Below are 10,717 nucleotides of genomic sequence, written 5' to 3'. Positions count from 1 at the left end.
ACGGCGTCGACCAATGGCTGTCAATACAAGTTCGAAAAGAACGCGAGAAAGTATTAACAAAATAACATAGATGATGTAAAGTGAACGCTAATTCGCTGTTTTGTAGATAAGTATACGATCTATTGAAAAACCATAACATTTGACACAAAAACACCCGTGGATATGGAAATCTTCAGCGTAACGAAATAGCAGACATCGCACGGCGTCTCATCTGGGTCTACGCTGTTTGCCAATGCCGATAATATAATGAATGGAAATGCACAAACTCAGTAACTGGCAAGCACATATGCATTAGTAGGTTGTTTCGTGATTATTCAGAAACGACTACATAATTCTTTTGGTTCAGCCAGTGCAACTTAACAGAAATAAGTATAAAACGTTTCTACATCTGACAACAATGTGCCAACTTAATACAAGGTAAGTTGTTTACATTATTTAAAATATTGCAAGCTTACAGTACTCAACAATAAACAGCTGGTACAATGTAATATCATCGTTTTAATTTTAATAAGCCCTTGGTTAATTACCCTTTTTAATGTTATGGATCAATGCATCTCTAACACCTTCAATTGACTTGTTCATGAAAAATATACACCCTCAGTGCATGTTATCCCATACACCATCAATCACTTACGAAGGCTCGATTGGTCATTCTCGGCTCGGGTACTACTTACCGGTACATGTACCCCGGGTACTCTTAACTTTACTTACATGTTCCCTGGGTACGGTAAATAAACTTAAACATACCCGCAAATATTAGATTGTATCCGAGTTGTATATCCGCCAAAAATCCGATGTCGTTAAACATGCTACCGATAAAATAAAACAATATTGTTAACCTTAAACAACCTTCTCTTTTAAAAAATCTGCATCAACATGCTTTTTAGTTTGAGTGTTGAGAGGACGTCGTAGGAATAAGCAAGTAATCAAGAATACGTCTCTGTTTCTGCTTTTATTTCCTTCATGTATAATGATGATAAGGATTGACGACTAACATTGACGACAATGATCACAAGCATTTACGACTAACACTGACGACAAGCATTGTTAAATTAACGATTTAATTTGAATAATAAGATTATAGTACAACAGATATGCTTTTCAAAGTATAATATAATAGCATACACTCATTAGAATAAGAGGTTTCATAAATAACATATGAAACATTTTCAATCAATATCGAAATATCTTATTCAATATTTATTATACAGCATGAATTAATTGTTAAAACATAATACCGAATATGGTGTTCCCCATTTAACGGACCTTGCAAACCAAAAAATTTTCTTTAAAAAAATCTATGATGGTAAAAAGTGAGCGTGCGATGTCGCGGAAAATATTATACTTGACGACGTCATACAATGACGCGACTTTAAACAATTTAAGATTTAAAATTAAATCACATCATTGATTTTAACAATGAGTTTTGATAATATAAATGCCATTGAACAGAAAATTGACATAAATGTAAACATAATTAATTTTTACAAAATACCCGACAACAACCGATTTAGTGTTTAAATTCCCAGGTACGTTTTAGTATATTTACCGTACCCAAGGTACGAGCCTTACTAACTGTATTATTATTATATCTCACCGACTACAAGGTACCTTTACCTTGTTGTGTTTATCAACCTGGAATTTATGTAAAGTCCGGCTTTCTTTACTTTTTTTTTCATTCATTTAATATTTGATTACGCAATTGTTGACGTACCTCGTGGAAAATTATTTGAATCTTTGGATTTTAATGGCGACAAGCTGGAAGTGTCAATTTATTTTAAAAACGAATCTAAGATTTTAAGTATTGTGTGTTTTTCATGCATAATTCAGTGTTTTCCAGAAAATTGAGTACCAGTTATATGGCCGGCAACTATGCAGTAAAAGAAAAGCATTTATGACATTTACTTGATATATTTGGGAAAAGAAGCAGTCATGTAAATGTAAGAGTAAATGTAACCGGCAGAATCGCTGGCTGCCGGTATTTAAAGAGAACACTGATAATAGTAAACTAAATCTCTACGACACGATTACAGCGTTGTAAAATTGTGTTTTGGGTGATAATGGTTAGTAATTCATACAAATGTTATTAAAAAATATTGTGCTTTAAAATTAATTTTGAGAATGGGATGGAAGAACAGAAAATGAAGAGCATACAGGGATGGAAATAAGTGGTTTCCCATGAGCCCGGGGCAAGTAGATTTTGGCCTGGGCAACTCAATTTCAAAAGTTGGTAAACTTGTTTTTTTTTTTAATCTTAAAACAATTCAGTGCAATAAAAATTGAAAAACAATTGATCACCATGGATCAATACTAGTTAAATAACATTCATTATATAGGAATAGGACATGATTCAATTCAGGCTCATAATAATACATCATGCATTGAACATGTGTATTGTCAGCAAATGTATATAATTATCTATTATTTTATTAAAAAAATATAATAATATTCACATGTTCATATTTCTGGGCTCGTTATTCTTTATCTGGGCAACCAAAATACTAAAGATGGTTGCCCACAATAGTAAAAAGTTAGTTTCAATCCCTGGCATATCATTGTAACTTTATTGTTTAACTGCATTGCATTAAAATTGTGATTGAGGTAAGCTTGTTGTTTATAGTATATTTACTTTTGAGCTCGACTATTATATATGAAATATATATAGTGTAGCTATCCTACTCACCCCGGCGTAGGTGCGCGCATTGGAATGTTTGCGTACCACCTCGAATATATTTCCTATGTCCATTGACATATTGCTTTCATACATGTATTTTGCTTCTTAACCAACATGACCCCAATGTATAAACAAAAGCAGATAACTGTATCAAGCATTTTGTAACAATTATGGCCTTTTTTTCACTAAGAATAAGCATATAATTGATAAATCTATTTTAAAGTTTGCGTACCACCTTTAAATTGCCACAACTTTTTTATTATGCTCTCCCCAAATTTTTTAAGGGGGGAGCATATAGTCGCCGCTTCGTCTGTCGGTCCATGCACAATTTTTGTCCGGACTATTTCTCAGCAACTAATGACTGGAATTCAATTTAACTTAATGGGAAGCTTCACTACCAAGAGGAGACATGCATATTATCAGCCGGTTCTGGTCAGATGATTTTTCACAGAGTTACAATGTATGGCCCTATGAAATTTTCCATTAACTGTACATATAACGCGATCTACCTGTTGGCGTATTCGCTATTACTGGGAAAAATCTAGTTTTTGATTAAATCACGAAAAAGTGGTGTTTTTTATTGCACAATCGCTATAAACATGTGGCTTGGCCGGAAGTACATGTAGCCTTAATAGCAACCCCAAGACAATTCACCCCCAGGAGACAATTTACGGGCTAGACAATTCAAATTAGATTTTTCATACCCCAATTTTTTCGATTTTCGTAATCATTTTTGTCGTACCCAAATGTTTTTCGTACCCAAATTTGTTCGTACCTAAAAAAAAATTCGTGCCCATTATTTTCGTACCCAAATGTTTTTCGTACCCAAATTTTACGTACCCAATTTTTTTCGTACCCCTTTTTTTTCGTGCCCAATTTTTTTCGTACCCATTTTTTTCGTACCTAAATTTTTGTTCGTACCAAATTTTTTCCGTAACAATTTTTTTTTTTTCGTACCCATTTTTTTCGTACCCAAATGTTTTTTGTTCCTAATTGTTTTCGTACCCAATTTTTTTTTCGTACCCATTTTTTTCGTACCGAAATGTTTTTCGTACCCAAATTTGTTCGTACCCATTTTTTTTTCGTACCAATCTTTTTCGTACCCAAATTTGTTCGTACCCAATTTTTTTTTCATACCCATTTTTTTAGTACCCAAATTGGTTTCGTACCCAAATTTTTATTTGTACACATTTTTTTCGTACCCAAATAGTTTTCGTACCCTATTTTTTTTTGTTTCCTTTATTTTTTTGTACTCTAATTTGTTTTCGTAACCAAATTAGTTTTTTTTTCCTGCCCATATTATGTTCGTACCCATTATTTCTTCATCCACAAATTTGTTCGTACCCAAATTTTTTCGTACCCATATGTCGTACTCAAATTTTTTTCGTACACAAATTTGTTCGTACCTAATTTTTTATTCGTACCCATTTTTTTCGTACCCAAATAGTTTTTCGTACCTTTATGTTGTTCGTACCCTTTTTTTTTCGTACTCAAATTTGTTTTCGTACCCAAATTATTTTTTTTTCGTACCCACTGCCCACATATTTTTTCGTTCCCAAATTTTTGTCGAAATAATCGGCTTTCAATTTGATTTGATCTCCCCACTCATTCCATCCCGCGAAACCCTTAAGGTGTCGCAACTCTAGTATGGATATGGAATGAGTGATGTATTGGACGTCATCATTGATGACGTTCATTCGAACGAATGATAAAGGGGGCTAAGTTTCGTTAAGTTGGTGCAAATCACTGCGATTTGGGTTTCTTGAAAACTGGCCGAACACGTTTGCTGAAATTTGACATGTTTATGGACAAGAATGCGATCTACCTGTTGGCGTAGGCGTTATACCTGGGAAAAATATAGTTTTTGATTAAATCACGAAAAAGTTTCGCAAGTTTTACATAACCGGAATTACAAAATGCGGTATGTGGATATACCGAAGTCCTACCGAAATCCCCGAAATCAAACTTTGATAAAACAATGTTTCATTAGTGATTTCAGTGTATTTCGCAACGATCTATATTAAAATACGCAGTTTTTCAATACACAATCAATATTAATGGGGATTTCGTGGGATCTCGTGGATTTCTGGGGATTTTGGTAATTACGGGAAATTCGGTATTTCTTCACACCCGTCAAAATGGTCGACTTCGTCAGAATGAACGCTTAGAAAGTATTTACAAAAAACATCATCTCAACGATGTAAAGTGAACGCTACTTATCTGTTTTGTAGATAAGTATACGATCCATTGGAAAACACTAACATTTGACATAAAAAAACGCCAGTGGATATGGAAATCTTCATCGTTTGAAATAGCAGACGGCGTCGACCAAAGGCGAAAAGATCGCGAGAAAGTATTCACAAAATAACATAATTAAAAATGATGTCAAGTGAACGCTAATTCGCTGTTTTGTAGATAAGTATACGATCTATTGAAAAACCATAACATTTGACATAAAACACCCGTGGATATGCAAATCTTCTGCGTACCAAATAGCAGACATCATGCGGCGTCTAATCTGAGTCTACGCTGTTTGCCAAGGCCGATAGTATAATGAATGGAAATGCACAAACTCAGCAACTGGCAAGCATATATGCATTAGTAGATTGTTTCGTGATTATTTAGAAACGACTACATAATTCTTTTGGTTCAGCCAGTGCAACTTAACAGAAATAAGTATAATAGTTTCTACACCTGACAACAATGTGCCAACTTTATACAAGGTAAGTTGTTTACATTATTTAAAATATTTCAAGCTTACAGTATACAACAATAAACAGCTGGTACAATGTAATGTCATCGTTTTAATTTTAATAAGCCCGTGGTTAATTACCCTTTTTAATCTTATGGTTCAATGCATCTCTAACACCTTCAATTGACATTCTCGGCTCGGGTACTACTTACCGGTACATGTACCCCGGGTACTCTTAACTTTACTTACATGTAGCCCGGGTACGGTAAAGAAACTTAAACATACCCGCAAATATTAGATTGTATCCGAGTTGTATATCTGCCAAAAATCCGATGTCGTTAAACATGCTAGCGATTAAAGTAAAACAATATTGTTTACCTTAAAGAAACTTCTCTTTAAAAAAAATCTGCATCAACATGCTTTTTAGTATGAGTGTTGAGAGGACGCCGTAGGAATAATCAAGTAATCAAGAATACGTCTCTGTTTCTGCTTTTATTTCCTTCATGTATAATGACGATAAGGATTGACGACTAACATTGACGGCAATGATAACAAGCATTGAAAACTAACACTAACGACAAGGATTGGCGACTAGATGTAACATTGACGATTCTCTACAATAAATGAAATTAACAATAAAAAATGAATAATACGATTATAGTACAACAGATCTGCTATTCGAAGTATAATATGATAGCATACACTCATTAGAATAAAAGGTTTCATAAATAACAATTTGAAACATTTTCAATAAATATCGAAATATCTTATACAATATTTATTACACAGCATGAATTATTTGTTAAAACATAATATAAATACCAAATATGGTGTTCCCCATTTAACGGACCTCGCAAACCAAAAAATGTTTCTTTAACAAAATCTATGATGGTAAAAAGTGAACGTGCGACATCGCGGAAAATATACTTGACAACGTCATACAATGACGCGACTTTAAAACAATTTAAGATTTTAAATTGAATCACATTAATGATTGTAAAAATGAGTTTTGATAATACATTGTATAAATGCCATTTAACAGAAAATTGACATAAATGTAAACATAATTAATTTTTACAAAATAGCCGACAACAACCGATTTAGTGTTTAAATTCCCGGGTATGTTTTAGTATATTTACCGTACCCAGGGTACGAGCCTTACTAACTGTATTATTATTATATCTCACCGACTACCTTTACCTTGTTGTGTTTCAACCTGAAATTTATGTAAAATCCGGCTTTCTTTACTTTTATTTTTCATTCATTTGATTACGCAATTGTTGACATATCTCGTGGAAAATTATTTGAATCTTTGGATTTTAGTGACGACAAGCTGGAAGTGTCAATTTATTTTTTACAATGAATCTAAGATGTATTTAATTTTTGTGTGTTTGTCATGCATAGTTCAGTGTTTTCCAGAAAAATTTGAGTAGCCAGTTATATGGCCGGCAACTATGCAGTAAAACCAAAGCATTTGTGACATTTACTTGATATATTTGGGAAAAGTAGCCGGCATCAAGAGTTAATGTAACCGGCAAGATCGCTAGCAGCCGGTATTTAAAGAGAACACTGATAATAGTAAACTAAATCTCTACGACGGGATTACAGCTTTGTAAAATTGTTTTTTGGGTGATAATGGTTAGTAATTCATACTAATGTTATTAAAAAATATCGGCTTTAAATTTAATTTTGAGAATGCGATGGAAGAACAGAAAATGAAGAGCATACAGGGATGGAAATAAGTGGTTTACCGTGAACCCGGGGCAAGTAGATTTTGGCCTGGGCAACTCAATTTCAAAAGTTGGTAAACTTCTTTTTTTTAAAGCTTAAAAACAATTCACTGCAATAAAAATTGAAAAACAATTGATCACCATGGATCAATACTAGTTAAATAACATTCATTATTTAGGAATAGGACATGATTCAATTCAGGCTCATAATAAAACATCATGCATTGAACATGTGTTGTCAGCAAATGTTTTTAATTATCTATTATTTTATTAAAGAATGTATAATATTCACATGTTCATATTTCTGGGCTCGTTATTCTTTATCTGGGCAACCAAAATACTAAAGATGGTTGCCCACAATAGTAAACAGTTAGTTTCAATCCCTGGCATATCATTGTATCTCTATTGTTATAAGCATTGCATTAAAGTTGTGATTGAGGTTAGCCTGTTGTTTATGGTATATTTACATTTTAGCTTGACTGTTATATATGAAATATATATAGTCGAGCTATCCTACTCAACCCGGCGTCGGCTTGCGCATTGGAATGTTTGCGTACCACCTCAATATATTTCCTATGTCCATTGACATATTGCTTTTATATTTTGCATACTTCATTACCGACATAAACCCAATCTATAAACAAGAGCAGACAACTCATTTACTGTATCAAGCATTTTAACAGAATTAGGCCCTTTTTCACTTAGAATAATATGCATATTATTGATAAATCTATGTTAAAGTTTGCATATGACCTCAAATATTTTTTATGTCCCTTGACATATTGCGTTCATACACCATGTATTTTGCTTATTAACCAACATGACCCCAATGTATAAACATGAGCAGATAACTGTATCAAGCATTTTGTAACAATTATGGCCTTTTTAACCAGGTTTTCCGAAGGAAAAAACTGGTTATTAGATTGGCGAATGCGGGCGGGCTGGCTGGCGGGCTGGCGGAATAAGCATGTCCGGGCCATAACTATGTCGTTCATTGTCAGATTTTAAAATCATTTGGCACATTTGTTCACCATCATTGGACGGTGTGTCGCGCGAAATAATTACGTCGATATCTCCAAGGTCAAGGTCACACTTTGAGTTCAAAGGTCAAAAATGGCCATAAATGAGCTTGTCCGAGCCATAACTATGTCGTTCATCGTCAGATTTTAAAATCATTTGGCACATTTGTTCACCATCATTGGAGGGTGTGTCGCGCGAAATAATTACGTCGATATCTCCAAGGTCAAGGTCACACTTTGAGTTCAAAGTTCAAAAATGGCCATAAATGAGCTTGTCCCTGGCCATAACTATGTCATTCATTGTGAGATTTTAAAATCATTTGGCACATTTGTTCACCATCATGGGACGGTGTGTCCCACTAAAGAATCACGTCAATATCTCCAATGTCAAGGCCGCCACGACTAAAAATTGATTTAAAAAGAAAAAAAACTTTCAAAGGGGGTTAATTTTTTTGGTCATTTCAAAAGTTCAGTTTGAGTTTTCTCCCTTTATCAGATTTTTTTTCACAATGAAAACCTGGTTTTGTGACAATTTTGTCCTTGTTTTCACTTAGAATAAGCATATAATTGATAAATCTATTATTAAGTTTGCGTACCACCTTTAAATTGCCATAACTTGTTTATTATGCTCCCCCCCAAATTTTTAGGGGGAGCATATAGTCGCCGCTTCGTCTGTCCGTCGGTGCACAAATTTGTTTCGTACCCAATTTTTTTGTACCCAAATTTATATATGTACCCTTTTTTTCGTACCCAAATAGTTTTTTGTACCCTAATTTTTTCGTTCCCTATAGGTTTTCATAACCAAATTTTTTTTTCCTACCCAATTTTTTTTTTACACAAATTTGTTCGAACCCAAATTTCTTTGAACCCATTTGTTCGTACTCAAATTTTTTTCGTACCCAAATTCGTTTTGTTCCCAATTTTTTTTGTACCCAAATTTTTATTTGAACCTTTTTTTCGTACCCAAATAGTTTTTCGTACCCTAATTTTTTTCATAACCAATTTTTTTTTCGTACCCACATTTTTTTGTACCCAATTTTTTCGTACACAAATTTGTTCGTACCCAAATTTCTTCGTACGCATTTGTTCGTACTCATTTTTTTTTTCGTACACAAATTTTTTCGTACCTTATTTTTTATTTGTACCCATTTTTTTCGTACCAAAATAGTTTTTTCCGTTCCCTTATTTTGTTTGTACCCTTTTTATCGTACTCAAATTTGTTTTCGTACCCAAATTTGTTTTTTTTTTTTCCTACCCGCATATTTTTTCGTACCATTTTTTTTTAGAAATAATCGATTTTCAATTTGATTTCATCTCTCCACTCATTCCATCCCGCGAACCCTTAAGGTGTCGCAAGTCTAGTATGGAATGAGTGATGTATTGGACGTCATCATTGATGACGTTCAATCGAACGAATGATAAAGGGGGCTAAGTTTCGTTAAGCTGGCGCATATAGCCGCGATTTGAGTCAATTGAAAACTGGCCCAACACGTTTGCTGAAATTTGACATGTATATGAACCAGAATGCGATCTACCTGTTGGCGTTGTCGTCATATCTGGGAAAAAACCAACTTTTCGAGTATTTTGTGTTTAAATATTTTATGGGAAACGGCACGCGCACAGATAAACATTGTGACGTCACTTCACAAACAGCGTTAGACATCCGCCATCTTGTAACGCGACAAAGAAACTCAGTGTTATTAATTCAATAAACACAGAAAATATGATTGTGTTTAATTATCATTAATACAAATGTCTATATTTTGTGCAGCGGATGTTTATTCAGACGGATACGACAGAATTACGTAAGTATCATTGTGTACTTTACAGTAGATTTTACTACGGAAGAAATTTATTATATCTCACTCAGTCACTGACAAAATGTTAAATGAGCTTGACACATAACACAACAACCGGATCGGATTTACATCCACATAATATTGTGCGAATCCGATGCAATTCAAATTACTAATGTTTGATAACGTTGATGAATTCGTTATATCAATATGCATTAACTTTCAAGGGGAATAATTATAATTGAAATGTGCGATTCAATGACAGTGTTATATTGGGATAATTAGTCGTTTAGCCGTAACAGATAAGTATTTAGTTTGTTGTGTTTCATTTTCAACATAGTTTTACCGTTTTTTCCTTAAAGTAAAACAGTTCAGTCGTCATTATATCTTGAATTTTAAATATGAAATACATGTCGGATATTTCATATTTTCGGACGTTGCTACGTAAGCTAGTTGTCAACATAATTATTAAGATACATATTTACCTTTTACCATACAGTTGTGCAGCTGTTGACTTCTTAATGACGTGCTGTTTAATGTCTATAAGTTTTTTCTGCCCGTGATGATAATAAGTCTTTAAATCAACAAACCCCAGCAATGTCAATGGTCTGTCAACATTAGAAAAATATTAGCTAAGAAACTTCAGCGTACAATTATATGGTATTGACATACCTGTACTCTGAAGCCAACTCTGTATCGAAAGTCAACCAGAGTCGTAACATATTTATGTCACGCTATAAATCAAAGAATACTCATTTTCTTGGATACATTTTCTACATATATTGGTGAATGACTATAATTACTGC

The sequence above is a fragment of the Dreissena polymorpha genome, chromosome 2, assembly GCF_020536995.1.
Source record: "Dreissena polymorpha isolate Duluth1 chromosome 2, UMN_Dpol_1.0, whole genome shotgun sequence".
NCBI classification, from domain to species: Eukaryota; Metazoa; Mollusca; class Bivalvia; order Myida; family Dreissenidae; genus Dreissena; species Dreissena polymorpha.
This window is presented reverse-complemented; position numbering follows the sequence as displayed.